The sequence below is a fragment of the Lissotriton helveticus genome, chromosome 2_1 (genome assembly GCF_964261635.1).
Source record: "Lissotriton helveticus chromosome 2_1, aLisHel1.1, whole genome shotgun sequence".
Lineage (NCBI taxonomy): Eukaryota > Metazoa > Chordata > Amphibia > Caudata > Salamandridae > Lissotriton > Lissotriton helveticus.
This window is the reverse complement of record NC_136059.1, coordinates 1,003,997,381-1,004,017,236: the sequence shown is the minus strand read 5'-3', so window position 1 is coordinate 1,004,017,236 and position 19,856 is coordinate 1,003,997,381.

Here is a 19,856-nt window from a genome sequence, read left to right as displayed (position 1 = left end):
AATGAGCTTGTTTTCATTTATACACGTGATTATTGTGAAACATGTTGCACTATATTTTTCTTTAAAACGAAGTGCTAATTATTTATTGTATTATCATTGTTTACAGAGACCCCTGAGGAAGGGCATGGAACAGCCCGAAATGCATTGGGTTTTTAACTTATAATAAATCTTTGCTTGTGACGGACTTCTGGCACTCATCGTATTCTTTTTAAAGTAGCCCGGATGGGCACGATCTAAATACTAGAAATTTGAAAATTGGCCTTACACCGTACCATGGATCATGGATTTACAAGACTATGAATATATTTAAGCATGGATAAAAAATATGATTAAGAGTGGAAAATTAAATAATTGATGAAAGCGTTGAAAATACATGCACGCAAAAGTTGCGGCATAATGCTGTGCAATTGGCTTTGGGGCTATGTAGTCCCATTTCTTTGCTAAGTTTCTTAACTCATGGCAGTGGGGCATGCCTATAAACCTATTCTGCACGCAAAACGACGAAGGAAGGACAAAATTGAAAACGAAATATGATTGGATTAAGGAAATGGTGTGCATTCCCTACTCTCATAAAAACAAATCTTAACTATAGCCCTAACCAGGGATTGCACCCGCAATAGAAAGAGCGATTGTGTTAAGGATATTATCAATATGAACCGGATCCTATGGTCACAGAAAATATCGAAGTCCGCCGCAAGTCACATGAAATGGCACACGGAAATACACGGACTTGAGAATGTGGACATGTTTTGTTTGAAAACATTTTAAAATTAGTATATAACACGTGGTCATACTGAAGGAGTGTATCTTGGGAGAGGTAGTTCTTTTACAGGTCGTAGCAAGGCGGGGATCGTAGGGTGTGTTTAGCCAATCGGGAAGGAGAGTTAGGGGCGAAAGACATTTAAGAGAGTAGGCGGGAACTGAAAGATTTACCGTTGGAGGCACTAAGTGGGAATGTAAGGAGACGACAGGCAAGCAAAGAGTTACGCTGATTAAGAGAAAGAAATGCTTGCATTTAAACATCCAATGTACAGTATAAGAGTGAAACTTTGTGTTTTTTACGAGCAGTAACGGTAAATATGATATGCATTTTGAAACTAGTTAAAATGTTAGCAAGTAGGTTCCGTAGGAGGATAAGACGAATGGGATTGGGAATACAAATAGGATCTGAAGACTGGTGTTACACTCGGTTGACTTGTAGAGGTTAAGCGGTAGAGATACAAGGGCGGGTGCATGTTGGTTTACAACTGGAGATGAGGAGATTGATGTAATGTATTAAGGAACACATAGGAAGAAGGATTGAAATGCAGTATCAAATGAGCTTGTTTTCATTTATACACGTGATTATTGTGAAACATGTTGCACTATATTTTTCTTTAAAACGAAGTGCTAATTATTTATTGTATTATGATTGTTTACAGAGACCCCTGAGGAAGGGCATGGAACAGCCCGAAATGCATTGGGTTTTTAACTTATAATAAATCTTTTCTTGTGACGGACTTCTGGCACTCATCGTATTCTTTTTAAAGTAGCCCGGACGGGCACGATCTGAATACTAGAAATTTGAAAATTGGCCTTACACCGTACCATGGATCATGGATTTACAAGACTATGAATATATTTAAGCATGGATAAAAAATATGATTAAGAGTGGAAAATTAAATAATTGATGGAAGCGTTGAAAATACATGCACGCAAAAGTTGCGGCATAATGCTGTGCAATTGGCTTTGGGGCTATGTAGTCCCATTTCTTTGCTAAGTTTCTTAACTCATGGCAGTGGGGCATGCCTATAAACCTATTCTGCACGCAAAACGACGAAGGAAGGACAAAATTGAAAACGAAATATGATTGGATTAAGGAAATGGTGTGCATTCCCTACTCTCATAAAAACAAATCTTAACTATAGCCCTAACCAGGGATTGCACCCGCAATAGAAAGAGCGATTGTGTTAAGGATATTATCAATATGAACCGGATCCTATGGTCACAGAAAATATCGAAGTCCACCGCAAGACACATGAAATGGCCCACGGAAATACACGGACTTGAGAATGTGGACATGTTTTGTTTGAAAACATTTTAAAATCAGTATATAACACGTGGTCATACTGAAGGAGTGTATCTTGGGAGAGGTAGTTCTTTTACAGGTCGTAGCAAGGCGGGGATCGTAGGGTGTGTTTAGCCAATCGGGAAGGAGAGTTAGGGGCGAAAGACATTTAAGAGAGTGGGCGGGAACTGAAAGATTTACCGTTGGAGGCACTAAGTGGGAATGTAAGGTGACGACAGGCAAGCAAAGAGGTACTCTGATTAAGAGAAAGAAATGCTTGCATTTAAACATCCAATGTACAGTATAAGAGTGAAACTTTGTGTTTTTTTACGAGCAGTAACGGTAAATATGATATGCATTTTGAAACTAGTTAAAATGTTAGCAAGTAGGTTCCGTAGGAGGATAAGACGAATGGGATTGGGAATACAAATAGGATCTGAAGACTGGTGTTACACTCGGTTGACTTGTAGAGGTTAAGCGGTAGAGATACAAGGGCGGGTGCATGTTGGTTTACAACTGGAGATGAGGAGATTGATGTAATGTATTAGAGGAACTCATAGGAAGAAGGATTGAAATGCAGTATCAAATGAGCTTGTTTTCATTTATACACGTGATTATTGTGAAACATGTTGCACTATATTTTTCTTTAAAACGAAGTGCTAATTATTTATTGTATTATGATTGTTTACAGAGACCCCTGAGGAAGGGCATGGAACAGCCCGAAATGCATTGGGTTTTTAACTTATAATAAATCTTTGCTTGTGACGGACTTCTGGCACTCATCGTATTCTTTTTAAAGTAGCCCGGATGGGCACAATCTGAATACTAGAAATTTGAAAATTGGCCTTACACCGTACCATGGATCATGGATTTACAAGACTATGAATATATTTAAGCATGGATAAAAAATATGATTAAGAGTGGAAAATTAAATAATTGATGGAAGCGTTGAAAATACATGCACGCAAAAGTTGCGGCATAATGCTGTGCAATTGGCTTTGGGGCTATGTAGTCCCATTTCTTTGCTAAGTTTCTTAACCCATGGCAGTGGGGCATGCCTATAAACCTATTCTGCACGCAAAACGACGAAGGAAGGACAAAATTGAAAACGAAATATGATTGGATTAAGGAAATGGTGTGCATTCCCTACTCTCATAAAAATGTATCATGTATGACATCTGCTTGTCTGGTAATTTCATTACACAGGTAAATTAATTCCTTTGTCTGATATTGTTCAAAATGCTCTAATTCTAAACACCTTCTTATTATCTCCTCCAATCACACCTTAATTTGGAAATATCCAAAAGTCTTCCTTTTCCGAATCTAAATCTTATTTTTCTCCTCATGAGAGTTCATGTCTCCAGAAGTTAGGAGCTATTTAAAAAAAACAATGTTCCTCCATCTGTAAGTGCTTGCACTTTCTGTGGTCATTTCCACACAACAATCTGTGAATTTTGTGAAGTTAGGGCAAACCCTGTTGCAGGTCAAACCTCCTGCAGCTCCTTACATTTTTTAGCACCAAATGTATATTTTGCTGGGCATTTGGAACTCGCCTAGGTAAAGTCTGCACATTTACTGGTGGTACTGGTGGTAACGGTGGTGGATTATGCACTACAGGTGTACTGGTCACAGTAGAAACTGTTAATTGTGGTCGAGCCACAACTGGTGGAACAATTTGAAGTTTCTGCATAGCTCCTTAAATCTGTACAGGTGCCACTGTACTACTTATGCAGGTACTTGATTTACTTTGCTCAGTAGATGTTGAATACGGTGGGGGTCTTGGAGTCAACATTTCTTCTAGAATATCATCCTCTGAATCTCTTTCTGTCTCAACTTCTATCTTTTTCTATTCTTCGCTCTTCTCTATTAATTTCTTCTTAATTCTCTTTCCTAAAATCTCTGTTGTAATAGCTGGATACAATCTAGTTCCCTCAATCACAGCTTTCCTCCATCTACATTGTCCTTCATCCCATCGAGCATCTGCAAAATGATGCACTGCTTCATGTTCTTCTCCGATATTTCTCTTTTTCCTTATCTTGGGCAACTTTCCCATTAAATTTACAGCTTAATATTGTGCATGTCTAGGAAGTGGCTTAATTTTCTAGAATTTTCCTTTTACATTTTCAAGTATTCTAGTTTTAAAAGTTGTGTATTTAGGAAAACACAATGGACCCTCTTTCTCTGTGACCTTGCACCATTGACGAAGCTAACAACATGTATTCCGTTGCCATAATGTATATAGGCATACCCTCAGGAGGTGCCTCTTCACCTTTCCGTACTTGAATATTAACATCCCCCTTTACCAAACTCTTAATTTATTTAAAACATTTCATGATCACAATAAACAGAAAAGCAAAAGCAACTTCAATTCAATGTTCTGAATCTGTACCCGATACGTAAATAAAAAAAAAAGCTATTAGATCCCGAATTTCATCAACAAAACTCATGTGATATTCACTCAATCGCTGACCAATCTCAGCACAAAAACGTAATGTCACAAACCAATTGTAGCGCAAGAGCACACCAACCAACCGATCACAGCGTGAACCCTATGACATATGACTTCACTACTGGCAGCAGTTCAAACTCGTTTAAAATTTCTTCTTACTTACACAAACTTTAACAAATACTTTCAACTAACACAGCAAACATACAACAATTCTTGTTTGCTCTACTAAAAGAATAACAGCATTCCACAGGAAGACTCCTGACTCAATTGTCAGTGAAACTGCTCTCCCACCCTCGCAGCTCCACCATTAAGTGAGGCCCTCCTGAGCCCCTGCACTCCCTTAGGGTTGGTGTTCGAGGCCCTCCGCCAACCGCAGGTTATACCTGCGTGTCATCCCTGGTGGTCCAGTGGACCTCTGACTCCTTCTCCCGCTCCGCTTTCTGCCCCCTCATCCTCCCCTTTCTGCTTTGTTTCTTCATTTTTCACCCTTTATCTTTTTCACCCTTTTACTCTTTCTATCACTTGTCTTCACTTTTTTATTTTTGTTATCATCTTCCTTTTCCCAGTTTTTCCTATCATCTTCCTTTTCCCCGATTTTCCAGCCACTGATGCGGTACCTCCCCTGCCAGCCTGAGCCAGTTCCCCTCCCCGCTTCCGCCTCCCAGCTGTCCAGCCTTCCCCGACCCCTACTTAATGGTGGCGTAGTGGGCATGCCACTGGAATGCCGAAGGCAAGCCCATATGTGCCCGTCCGTGACCTGAATGCGGCCAGCACCAGGAACCCTGGACCTCCTCACAGCTAATGCTACAACCCAGCGGCGCTCCACTCAACCCGTCGCAAGAACAACTGCAAGCTAACTTCACCAGCCAACACCCACAGACCGTTCAGCTGTCACCGCTGCCGGCACACCTGCAGCACCACCAGGACCAGGGATCCAGCAAAACCTGTCCACAAGAACACAACCGCACCGAAGACCCTGCAATGCTTCCTCCTCAACATCCAATCCCTCTAAAACATGCCACATAAATCTGGTACCTCCTTGACAGCACGGATGTCGCATTCTTCAACGAAACCTGGACCAACACCACCTCGAGCCTGGACATCGCCATCGTCCCAAATCTACCCTGCGGCTGAGCACACTACCAGACGAGCCCACAGACCTGATGGAATACCTACACTTCAAGATACAGGCCAGCCCTACCACCACCCTCCAAGTAACCCTCATCTACCAATCCCCGGATCCTGTGGACCATTCACCAACTCCATCACTGACATCTTCTCCCCACAAGCCATTGCGTCCACCAACTACGCCTTACTGGGAGACCTCAACTCCCACCTTGACAACCAACTAGATCCCAACACCACAACCCTCCTGGACAACCACCACAACATTGGACTCCGCCAGATCCTGGCCAAACACACGTACTCAGCAGGACACACCTTCGACCCCCTCTTCACAATAGGAAACTCCATTACTTTCAGCCACACCACCGAACTCCCGCGGACAGACCATCGATGCATCCACTTCACCATCAGAACACCAACCATCCACAGACCCCAGAACCTATTCCCACGAAGAAACTGGACCAAAATCACCAACAACCAGCTCACCTCCTCACTCAGCATCTCCACCCCAACCATCGCGGAAGACAACAATCCCAATATCGCAGCCCAAACTCTGCACAGATGGATTTCCATCAACACCAACACCATAGACCCCTCAAGAAGAACAACAACACACACGCCAAGAAAGCCAGATGGTTTACCACCAAACTTCGAAAGTCCAGACGCACATGCTGCTGCCTCGAAAAGGCCTGGAGGAACTCAAAATCTACAGAAGCCTACAACAATTTCAGAGCCGCCACCAACACCCACCACCAACTCATCAGTAATACGAGAACAACAGTGACCAAAGACAGAATCTCCACACACTCACACAGCATCAATGATCTCTGCAGCATCATCAAGGAGTTCACCCAACCCACCAGTGAGTTTATTGACATCCCTCCCTCACAAGACCTCTGCGACAAACTCAGCACCTTCTTCCACCACGAAATCAAGAACATTTATAAAAACTTCGACGAACACAGCCAACACACTAAACCCTCACCAACCACCCGACACTCTGAAGCCAACGATTAACAGCTGGAAAGCCCTCACCACCAAAGGCACACTGAAGACAATGAAGTCAATCCACTCTGGGGCCCCCACTGCCCCCTGCCCCCACCATATCTTCAACAAAGCCACCAACACCATGGCACCCATGCTTCGCCACACCATCAACCGCTCTCTAGCGATGCATCCTTCCCCGACAACTGGAAGCAAGCTGAGATCAACCCCCTCTTGAAGAAGTCCTCAGCGGACCCCACCGACCTAAAAAACTACAGACCCAATTTCCCTGCTCCCTTTCCTAGTGAACGTCATTGAGAAAGCCATCATCAGCCATCTTGCCACCTTCATCGAAGAGCATAACATCCTTGATTCTTCCCAATCCAGCTTCAGAAAAAACACAGTACAGAAACCTCCACGCCGGAATAAACAAAAATATCACTCGCAAGCTACAAAACATCCAGAACGCCGCCGCAACGCTAGTCCTCAACCTGCCAAGACAATGCCACATCTCCCAGCACCAGCACCTGCGCACACTCCACTGGCTACCCATCGAGGCTAGAATCACCTTCAAGATTCACACAAAGCCCTCCACAACCAGCATACCTGAACAGCCGACTCGAATTCCATGCACCCCAAAGGACCCTATGATCAACCCAGCTCTCCTACGCCATAGTCCCCTGCGTCAGGAAGCCCAGATCGGGAGGCCGCTCCTTCTCCTTCCTCGCGGCCAGAACCTGGAACGCCCTACCGCTCCACCTCCCACATACGACATCACTCCCCATCTTCATGAGAAACCTCAAAGCATGGCTCTTCGATAGACCTCCTCCTTGATGGACTGGAACCTGCACCTCCCCTCCTCCCAGTGCTTTGAGACCCTTACAGGTAAGCATTCACGCCCAACAAGCACATGATTGATTGATTGATCATTAAAGAAAGCCACAAATTAAATCTCGACCAGTGGGAAATCCCCCTAAGCAATGTCACATCACCTTTTTGTACAATTAGGTTCTGCTAACATCAATCAATGTTAAACAATCACAACAATGTTTTTAGTACCTCTATCTTATTTGTAGAAGTGATCGTACCTCACACACCTCAAACCTGCAGACATGAAATACCCTATGACAACAGCGCTTTAATTCTATCAATCTATCCCAGGATCTTAAACTACAGCAAGTCTTAAACTCTTCAACTTCTTTACATTACAACAAATAACATCAATCCAAATCACAATTCATCACCACATAACTTACCAAGAACAATTACAATAGACAACGCATCACCCTAATAATACTCAAACCTCCAAACAGCAACCGCCAACAAATACCACCTTGTCATATCTTCAAGTTCTGGGCATTGGATTTTGAGATTCGGGTAATTTAGTCTAACTTGTGAAATTATCAATAGCTGCATTCAAGTTGTGAACCATACTATGCTACAAAAAAACTGATAGCGTGGACAGTGTCCAAAATGTACTCTCCAGTATCAGTTCAACCTGTAACTTCCAAGAATGTGCTCTAACTCCACACTATGGACCAGATGTATAAAGAATTGCTTTTGCGATTCTTAAATAGCGAAATTTACAGATATGCTATTTAAGAATCCCAAAATGCAATGTATGTAAGATTTGCAGAAATAATTGCGACTGCTACATATTCCTTAATAGCGAATCGCAAATTTAAATTTAAAATGTAGCAATTTGCTAAATTTGCATTTGGAAAATTGCTAAATGCATTAGCAAAATAGGTCATAGCAAAAATTGGGATTACCTATTTTGCAAATGCCTTTTGGGATGATACATCCCAAAAGGCTTTTCCCCGTTCGCAAACAGGCTGATTCTACGAATCAAAAAAATTATTATTAATATGGAGAGGAGCGCGTGATCAATAATTGATAATAACTAGAGATAGAAGCGCTACAAGGCAAGGTGCTCAGAAAATGAATTGCTGTGTGGTCACAGATCAGGAAGAAGACGAAACTATTCAGAAAATAAATTGCTCACGATGCGCACTTACTAGGACAACTAGCCGGGTTAATCTGATCTTAACAAGTCTGCAGTGTTTGGTGCTGTAAAGTACCTCGGAGGATGGGACGTTTCAGGGGGAGCAGGGTTACTGTAAACATAGAGAATAAATGAGCAGCTGCTGGATTGTATTTGAGAGCAGTAATAAGTGCTTGGTCATGGTGACATAACTTACTGAGAAGACCGTGAGGCCTGGAGTGTAGGGCCGGTGAAGAAATTCACAGGCTAGAGTCGTGAGTGCAGGTCTAATTAGCCTTAAAAACGAATGACAGGCACTGTGGGGTGAGAATTAGTAATAGATTAAAAACAGCTGCCAAGCGTTAGACTGCGTGGATAGAGGAACGTAAAGAATTGGGACTTACTAAAATTATTGTGAAAGGTCGTAGGAGGTACGACCCGTGGACTTGATGAATCCGTATCCGCAGGAATTGTAAAGAAGACTTCTTCAAAGAAGCTGAAACACTTGCCAAAAAACTGACAGAGGGTACCCGAAATGCCTAGTCAAACGCACCATGAAACGAGCATGGTATTCACATTGTGAACTCCTCCTAGAACCTAAACAAAAAGAAAATACCCCCAAGATCACATATGTCACCACATATTGCCTTGCAAGCAATAAGGTGACCAAATTGATCAAAAAACATTGGTCGGTCTTCACTCCATTAGACTGTTTTGGTATCATTTTATTTATCAAATATTTTTCAAAATTGGTTTGGGATTTTTTTCTGTGGTGTTTTTACTTTATTACTGTTTGGGTACTGAATAAATACTTTACACATTGCCTCTAAGTTATGCATGCTTGCTTTGTGTAACCCAGAGGATTCAGCACGTTTTTTTAGTGACTTCAGTGGTTTACCCTCACAAGGATTGTGATTATTATTTGAGGTGGGTTCTCACACCCTTCAACTAATACTCCAATTTCTCACTCAGTGATTAGTATACAATCAAAAATCCCTTTGTATAATATGTATAATGTGACACCAAAGTCGATTTTGTTCTAAATGGACCTGATTTATTAAAAGCCTTCTTTTTTTTCTGCACCAGAGAATTTTGAGGATGGGGGTGGTCCTTAGCAACATTGAGAGCTTCAAAATGGCAGAGATGAAGAAGCTGTACAAAGAGAAGTGGGCTAAAGCTAGCAAAAGAAGGTAAGAAAGTGGAGTATGAGTTAGCCCTCAGAGCCTGGGATGAGGTCTGTTTTCTGCAGGCCCACAGACAGGAACAAGAGATGGATAGCTCAGAGGAGGAAGAATGGATGGAGGAATAGGAGGATGGCTCTGCAGCGGCTCCAGTGCAAGAAGATGATGAGCCTACAGGAGAAAAATCTCCTGCCTTGTCCGAGCTGGAAGGCTAGCCTCAGCCAGCAGCCTGACCTATTCAGTGCTAGAGGGAAGAAAACACAAAGGGCCCTGAAGCTGCAACTGACCACTCTCACCATAGATGAGAAAAAGTGAGCCAAAGAGATAAAAAAAAAAGCTGTAAATGGAAGCGAGGAAGGCTGAGGCAGCAAGGGCCCTAGAGGAGAAACAGTTGACCCTGAAGGAGAAGAAAATGTTGTTGACTCATTATGTGTGTCGGAAGGAACTAGATCTAAAAGCTAGGAGGGCCAAAGAGTCCGGTGAAGATGGTGGCAAGAACAGAGAGGTGCATACCTAGAGGAGATAAAAGGGTCCACATCCCTAAAGTCCTGTGAGTAGCTATATGCTGAGGGGATGAAATTGACATATGGTTTGAGGCCTATAGGTTGGCCTTGCGCAAGCACATGGTCCCAGAAGAGGATTGGGCAGCTTGTCTCTGGAAGCATATTTCAGTCACAGGAATGGATACCCTACTGGCCTTAGCCAAAGATGACAGGATGAGGTATGCATCCACAAAGAAGCCCTTGTGGTCAAGTTTAATCTTACTCCAGAGACATACCACTAAAAGTTCAGGGATAGCCAAAAACTGTGTTGTCAGTACTGGGCTCACTTTGTGAATTACTCCAGTAAGGCACTAAATGGTTGGATGAACAGAAACTAAATAAGTGACTTTGGCGGGCTGTAGAATCTTTTTACAAAACAGCACATGATCAGTAATTGCTTTGCAGAGTGGTGACTCAAGGCTCACTGAACTTGGAAAGGAAGCAAATCTCTGGGTCACAGGAGTAACCCAAAGAAGGGTGGGGCACGTCTCCTACCGCAGAGCTGCGTGGGGGTACAGATTAAGTCACAAAAGGGCATCAAAACAGTGTGGTGGGAAAGGATTCCAATGCTCCTTCTGAAAATATGAGGGTGTTTCTGATGGGTAGAAGCCAATAGTGTCCTTTTTCCATCCCAAGTTATTTGACTGTCTCCAGTTAAGGCACAGATGGGGGACGCCTTTCTGTTCCAGGAAGCCACCCACAGGTGGGCACTCCTCAGGTGTGGCCAATGTGCCTTGGGAGAGGTAAAGGGGCAGAGGATAAAGCATGGCCCTAGTGTCTCTTAGTTGGGAGGTGGAACGAGAAGGTAACCTTGTGATCACTGAGGGTGAGAGTCATCACTTCCACCAAATCATAGTGAAAGGTGTCCCTGCCACTGCTCCAAGAGATAGCTTTGCTAGTTAGACTATGGTGGTGGAAAAAATAGTTTTCCCAGAGCAGAAGTATATTTACAATAATTACTGCTAACCAGTTTTTGCGTTGGTTAGCAGCAATTTTCTTAGCGCTGTCTAGAGCCAAAAACTATCGCCTGTTAGCAGCGTATTTACAATACGTTTCTACATGGTGATAGTATCAGCTAGCTGCGGTGAAAACTGTCGCTAACACCAGCGTCAAGGCAATAAAAAATTTGACGTTAGCAAGGGAAAAGTGATGAAAGGCCAGCTAGCTGAAAATAAAAATAGCCCAACGTCACTTTTCAGCCTCTAGAGGCAAAAATAGCCTATAAATCCACCTGTAATGAAAAAAATAAAATAAAAAAATTGAATGCAGAATAGAGTAGCCAGGGCCAAGTTCAGCACAGGTCAACAACAACTCCCTCAAACCCACCAACAGCCAGCTCTTGTCGCTGAGATCGGCTGTTGGTGGTGGTGGGTGTCAGGGGCACGGGGTTGGTGCAGGCCCAGGCCGTATGGGCACGTAGCTTGATCTGTCATCACTCGCTGGGGCACTGGAGAACACAGAATCTGGTTGCCACTGTTAGATGGGAGGAGGCGACGGTGTGGTGCTGCCTTTCCTCACCCCCTGGTAGTGAGCATTTGGGTGTATAGGAGATTTCCATCTGTGCCGACCGAATGAAGATTGTTGGCTAGCATACACCTGACTGGAGGAGAGGGGCTGCACTGCACCGCATGTCATGCACAGTGCCTGGGCGTCTGGCGCAACAATGGTCCACCTGCAGAAAGGGGTAGTGTCGACATTTGGCTGCTCCTACGTGTTAGTGAACCGAGCAGCTGGGGATCGCTGACCACCGGGGCAGGTGACAATTGACAGCCTGGACTCCGAACTAGACTCTGTACCTCCCTCGAACAAACTGACACTTCCTTTGAGGGCCGCATAGACATAATCACAGTAGACTTCATCCTGGAGCGCCCAGATCATCAAAAGCTGGCTTACAAGGTACACGACATTGAGGAGGAACTAGTCAAAGTCCCCCTGAGTACTCTGAGCGCAGCGTTGGAGGTGTGCTAATGGCACATGTGAAGTCACTGACAAGAACAGCAGGGCATGCGGAGCATGCAGAGGGCCGCTCCCAGCGTAACAATGTGAGGGTGTTTGGTCTGCCTGAGGGAGCAGAAGGGGCCGATGCAGTGGCATATAGTGAGACATGGTAGCGTGATCTACTGCCAGCAGGTGCCCTCTCCCCATTCTTTGTTATGGAGAAGGCCCCTTGAGTGCCGGTGAGTTGCCCGCTGCAAGGGACAGGTCCTAGACCTTTTCTCTTCAACCTCCTACAGCGATCATGATGCTGTCCTGAGTGAAGTAGGCAGGCTGTGGGAGTTAAAAGTGGATAACGCCACCATTATTTTCTTCGCTGACTATGCCACAGGGGTGCAGAGGGGCTTGCCTCTAGTGGTTCAGCGATGCCTTTGAGAGTTGGGCATCAAATACTTCCTCCTCTATTCATAAAGGTTGTGAGTAATCTCAGATGTTGACATGCAAATCATTGACAGCGCTGAACAGGTCTGGACCTTGCTGCAATCTACTGGTCGCCAGGTGGTGCGGACAGGGGCTGAAGGGTATGCGGAACAAACTGTTATTCGTGGAGCCAGTCATACTGGGAGGTGTAGGAGTAGCAGGCGTACCTGTCACAACTACAAGCCACCCCCAATCTGCATCAGGTTATACAAGAGAGGCAGAAGGCGCTACATGTGGGGGCAAGGATGTGCAATCTCCAGCCTTGTTTTTAATTAGCTCCTGTCATTGTCTTTCTTATATGCTGCTGTCTGATTGATGTTGCGGCTTGTTAGTCCCTCCTTATTATAGTCATGTCCTCATTTTTATCCTTCCACGGCTACTGGCCCCTTTACTTGGAGTGTTGCACTGTATGTTTTGTCTAGATTGTGAGCACTATTTACTTCCCCACCCGCAGTCCATGCCTTCTCGCCCCCTTGCCCCCGCCCTCCTGCACTCCTGTGCCCGCGCTCACATTTGCAATGCAATAGGTCTCGCGTAAATGTGAGTCCTATTCCATTGTAAATGCTGGGTTCTTAATTTACCGTGCCAAGATGGATGTCCGCCATCTGGGAAAAGTAAATGGAGAAAAAAAACTGAACAAATGGTAGCCAATGTAATTACTCGTGTGCAGGTAAACACCATGATGCTGTTGTGTACGAGCCATAACATACATATTTATACACATCATGACGTGCGCGTCATTAAACATGTACACTTCTGCAAGCGTTCATACACAATTGTCATGACAGATGGCGTGCATCTTGAAATTTATTTTCTCAATAGGAACCTCATTCCAAAATGACATGTGCACTCCTGCATCTTGAGGCATAAACAAGCATTGGTAAAGTCAATAGCTTGGCCATTTAAAATTGAAATCTATTGACTTTGTCATTGCTTGTTTGTATTTTGGCATACAGGAGTCCAGTGTGCCATAGTGACCAAAGTGTTGCTGTGCCGCATAAGAGTACTGATCATGCGTGTGATATGCTGTATAGTCTGTTGTTTAAAGCTTTGCCTAGTGATTTCCAGCGTTAATGAAATTTACGTTTTGGAACTGGAGCTCAAACAATTATGTGACTACTCCTGTTATATCAGCCATCCTCTTCCACCTAGTTGCACCACTGCTTCATGTGCCTTCTAGCTCATCCTGCTGCTCGCTGCACTCGCCCCTACACTGTCATCATCCTCCCACTGTTCCTGAACTAGTGCTTCTCTCTCTGCCCTGTTACCTGGTTCATCCTGCTCCTTTCTGCCCCTCTGTTGAGAAGCCCATTCTTCCCCATCCTCCTCTCTCTCTCTCTGCCCTTCCTCCTGCACTGAGTCCACTGTTGCCTTTTCACTCCTGCTCTTTGTCTTACTCTTTGCATATCCGGCTGCCAGCTTCTGTCCACCACTTTCCACTGAAGAGCCCCATCTCTGAAGTGCCATCTACTACAACCTGTAACCCTGCATTATTTATTTATAAAGTTTTATATAGCGCAAACTTGATCCCGAGGGATATCAGAGCGCTTTACAATTTGAGGGAACGGAAAGTAACAGTTTAGTACATGAGTCAAATGGGAGTATAAAACAGACAGTGAATCAAATGGGGCTCACATAACAAGGCCAGTTACAAATCCTAGGGGACAGCTGATACATAGTGACATAGGAGGGGAGCAAATAATTCAACACAAGAAGAAGAAAAGAAAAGAAAAGAAAAAAAATACATGGTTTGCATCCAGCTCTGGGGTTAAAGGAGTAAGTCCAATGCATTAGAGCAGACGGTCACGCACCCTATTAAGGTAATAACTTGTTTATGAGGAATCTTTTTACTTCCAATTTGAAAGCAACCTTGGAGGAGGCTCTACGAATTTCCAGTGGAAGAGAGTTCCAGATTTTCGGTGCAGAGCTACATTATTTTTAAATAACACAATTTGGTAAGCATTAGCAGTCGTAAGTTGGTTCAGTTCAGCCAACACCCAGAACAGGCACGAAAACCCATCCCAACGAAGAAGTGGACAAAAGGACCGAGGCAGAGCAGCAGGGCAGGGGGATATTAGCACCTCCCAAAGAGAGACCCACTGAATCGTCACTGCAGAAAACAGCTTACTGACCAAAGAACGAGGATAGTGGTTGGTGTGAGTGCTTCCTCTGCCTCAACAAACCAATAGCATGCCTGAAGCACACATGGAACACAAGCGGAAGGGAAGTCGGGCCACAGCCGACAACAGCACCAAACCCGCAAAGTCCCACCTCTGCATGGCCATGTACAAACGGAACCAACAACAACGACCGAGCACCACACAGGGTGAGAGTGAGTTTCCACATTCTTCTTGAGCCTGAGGTGGTTTTCATTTATTAAATAAAAAGATTGTTTTTCCGAAAATCTGTGAGTATGGAATGCATCGTGATAAATGAAAGAAAAATGTCCCCGCAGCTTTTTGAAAACTAAATCTGTGAAAACTGGGCGATTCTGGGGAATTTTTAATACCCATAAACAAAAATACACAGTTCATTGACTCCCAAAGTAAACTGAGTCATTAACTGTGTGCCAAGGCTGATGAATCGATTTTTTCATTTCTTCAATCACATGATGTGCTTGAAAGTAGCATAAAGAATAGCATGTGACCAGAATTTGAGCAAAACAGCCTCAGAGGAAAATAAAAAGGCTCAACAGCATTCACAGCCAAGCCCAAGCAATGCGTTGGAAATGACAGTTTCATTTGTGTGTATTGTAATGTTTTCATCGCATTGTAGCAAATTTCTAGCTATGTTTGTATTAGAAAGGCCGTTTCGTTGGTGTAGTGTGACCAAGAGATAAAACAAGAAGGATGACTGACTGCTACCTTGGATCACTGGGTTAAAATCCTCTCTCTGCCACTTCCAGCACGTGCCCTGGCCTGTATATGAAGCAAGTGACTGTAGGTTAATAATCACTCATTAAAAAACATACACATTTTCATCATACCCAACCACCCCGTTAATGTGCCAAAAAAAGGCCACTCACACAGTGCAGACAAACCCTTGCTGGTATCTGATGCTCCATGTTTGACCGTAGCGAACTTGTGGATAGCAATATTTTATCAGGTAAAATAAGAATAGGATACTAACATGCTCACACTGCACACCAATACAACACCTCAGGTCAATCGAATAAGTACTGACAGGGGGCCTTATTTATGAAGGCCTTGCGCCGCTGGTGCGTCACTTTTAACATGGGAAAAAGTGACGCACCGGTGGCGCAAGGCTTTCATAAATGAGGCCGGGGTATTTTGTTCTGCATGTTACAACGTAGGAATAAAAGAGTAATCCTAGGATGGTGGGGGGTCAAAGTTAACAAAATATCTGTTATTGAGGTTATCATTACTACACACAAATACTTACGTTATGTCATAACTTCTTTAAGCATGCAAATGTGAACAGCACCTCATTTCTTAATTGAATTTTAAGAGTGAGGTCACTACTCACAACTCCAGTGTAGTAGTGTTTCACTTTCAATATATGATGTCAGTGTTTTCTGCCAGCAGACTACTTTGAATGCAGCTTCCATAGCAAAACACAAACTGTTATCTAAACATCTAAAGAGATTCCTAGCTTTTGAAATCCCTACCCTGTGAAATTGCTTTACCTAGTATTGATAACAGTCCGCTCCCAAGGAGAAATGAATTGCAGTAAATGTACTTAGTTCAGCACATGAGAACAAGGAACTATTTGTGGCATGTGTTGTAAACCATGAACCAGGTTTTAAAAGTCAGTTATTTGTAACAAGTCTGAGGTGAGCTATGATGCATTTATTTACACCGTTCAGTTTTCACAAGTAATACACATATCTCATATAGTGAACGGAGCAAGAGACTGAAAGCCCGGTTTAGACTTTCGTGGATGGGTCCGAGGTCACAAATGTGACTTATTACAAGTGCGTTATATCCTAATGTACCTGCAGTAACAGCACAAAGGATATTCCTCACCTTGTGATGGAGGAACCCATCCGCCACGCTCTAAGTCACAAACTAAGGACCTCAGCCAATGGAGTCTACTTCATAGTATGAATTTCCTCTTAGAAACTGGAGGATGTTCAACTTCCTGTAAACCAGCAGTCTTTACATTTTTTCATGCTGCGCCCCAACCCCAGTGAAAAAATAAAATTCATCGGCCCCCCCTTAGAATTGGTCCCATTCTATTAAATTGCTATTGTTTGAATATGTCTCGACTTATTTAAACACAAAACATATTTAAACTTGCAGTTAAATTTTGTAACCGTTTTAAAAATACAACCAAAATACATGATTGTCAAATATACTATTCTGTTCAGGAGGACCTTACTAAAGTGTAAAAGTATCCGCAGCGTGACTATTAGAAATGGAGATTTGCTTTTTAAAGAATATTTGGAGTCCCTTCCATTTCGACACATACTCCCAGCTAGGATATAAATGACAAAAGATGTTAGTGATGTCCTATTACAGAGTGGCTTTCTGACACTCATTTTTTTCCGCTTAAAACAAAGGACTGTTATCAGCATAATGCTTCTTTTGGCCAGAGCCTGGCGGTCCTCCTTGTGCCACTAGAGGCCCCGTAGCAGGGCCCTGCTCTAAACTATAAATGCGGCCCCAAGTATTGACATACATACGGGATGGTGGTGGTTTAAACATAAATGAATGAATAAAGTATCCCTGAGAATACATGACCAGCATTGGCAAAGTCGATAGGTTACGTTATAAAATGCCAAGCTATTGGCTCTGTCAATGCCTTTATGGTATTGTATACATGTACATTTATGTAGACCAGTGCTTAATTTGAGCTGGTGGTTTCCGGTGCTCAGCACCTATTTGTCAACACCAGTGCTATGGCAGTGTACAACATGGTGGTGTTGTTAGGCTAATGTAAAGATGAGCACAACTACAGTTATTTATTACTTCATTACACATTAAAGATGACTAATACCTGCTGCCCAAACCATTCTTATAGCTTCGGGGCCTGGAATAGCCCTAATTGTCACCCCTGTGGGAGTGTGATGGGTTGTAGTTGTGTTGTTACAATCATTGGCAACGCTAACAGGGGCAATGTGTGGTGCAAGCTGCAGTGGCTTTCAGACGAGGCCCCCGGCACTTATTTATTTTCAAATTAAGCACTGATGTATACACGTGTGCACATGAAATGGCATCTTTGAAATGAGTTTTCTGATACAGAAAGCCTGTTCCAAGATGGCCTGTGGCAGCACAATGCCACATATCCTGCCAGGAGCTGTCATTTTCAGGTCGAGCATTAAAGACCTCTTGTTTATACTTTAGTATATACTGATATGTGTATGTACTTTCAGGAGATCATCCCTAGGAGGTCAGTAAAACGCCAGAATTGCTTTCTGCTTGTTCAACTGCCTCTATTTAACTTTATTGATAGAAAACGACCAGCAGAGGTCAGTAAAATACCAGAATCACTTCAGCATTCTCTGGATTCTAGTCTATAGAAATTGTCTTCCAAGAGCACCCGTAGAAAATAGGTTTTTTTTCAAATCTTGTATTTTCAGTGATATGACCACCAAGGCCCTGATTTTATATTAAAAACAGAGCTTTGGACTATACAATTTCCAGCTGAAAGGCAATCTTTCTCTCCATGTCTTCCCATACTTGGCGTGTCACGCAGTTTGGTGCTTACTTTCCCTCCATGTTAAAGAACAGTAAACGTTTCAGCACCCAGGCTAATGTGCTGCATTGCTAAATATATATAAGGTCTCAAAGGCGAGTCCGATTGCATTGAAAATGCTTGTTCTTACTTGTCACCCATTTCCCACTCATCACCGTCCATTTCTCTTTCTACCTTACTTCGCTTTTCATTTCAAAACTTTTGTCACAGAGGTAAATGCATATTTTCAAATGTTGCTGTGCTGGGAAGCAGATGAGATTGGCCTAACCTTTCCGTGGACGTTTTCATAAGTGAGAACAGCTCACAAACCACAGCCAGCAATAAAAAAAGGGAAAGCAGCATGTTGCTGACATCCGTTACCAATGATGCTATAACAATCCCCACTGCAGACACGCTCTTCATTGCCGCACTATAGCAAATGAATATGACTGTGTTCTATCAGCCTGGAATTTGAAGACATTTTTGATAAGATGGAAGGTATGTGCAAAGTGTTAGAGTTCGCAACTGTTCCCAAAGGCTGAGGCATCCGACAATGACATGTAAGTGATCCATATCAAAAGTAATGCTGGCCTCAATAAGCCACAGAGAGATGCCACTGAGTGAAGGGTTCAGGAAGAAGTGAGGATACATACTAGGTTCAAAGAGCAAGGAAAACCTCAATTGTACCGCAGCAGTAGTAACACCAAGACCATCACCGCCATTTGGAGCATCAGCATCAACATCAGGTCAATCATGATCACACAAGAGGAGTAAGAAGTAGGAGAAAATTATCATTAAGACATGCATTTTGCACCACAGTGGTATCACTATCCGCACAGACTGGCATTACGGCTCTGCGCATCTCTTTTTCTGTTTCAAGAATCTGAGGAAACGTGGAAGTAGTTGTGGTGCAGAAATGGCAATAAATGGTGCTCCAACAAATATTCAAGGGTGCTTTCCTGAGGGCTTTTAGCAAAGAAAATGACAGAGGTGTGCGCCACTTTTTCTCCATCTTCTTAATCATCTTATTGCTATTACACAATTGAAATAAGAGAACAAGAGGGGTTGCTTCCAGTAAAAGAAAGCATTAGGCTAGATTCAGCTAATGACTTTCCTTTTATTAAAATGTATTTAATTTCTCTTTTTATCTTTCTTTTTATTTATTCCAAAAGACAGGCAGGTGTGAACCTGTGGTGGCTGGTGACATTTGAAAGTGGTGAGGCGTAAAAGCGCAGGATGAGTGCCCTGTGGCAATCGTGCAATCCCGACCATCACAAGAGATGTTGGTGGGGGTGTTCTACCCCGGGAAATTTTTGAAAAAGTGGGCAAATGGTGTGTTTTTGAGCACATTTGAAAAAGCAAGGTTTAGTAAGCAATTGTGAAAGAGACAGCTCACTGTTGATCTTAGAGACAAGAGCTTTCCTAGTTCCCCATCTGAGTATATTTTGTTTCTTTCCTTTAGAGTTGTATACTTAATTGTCGTGGTTATGTT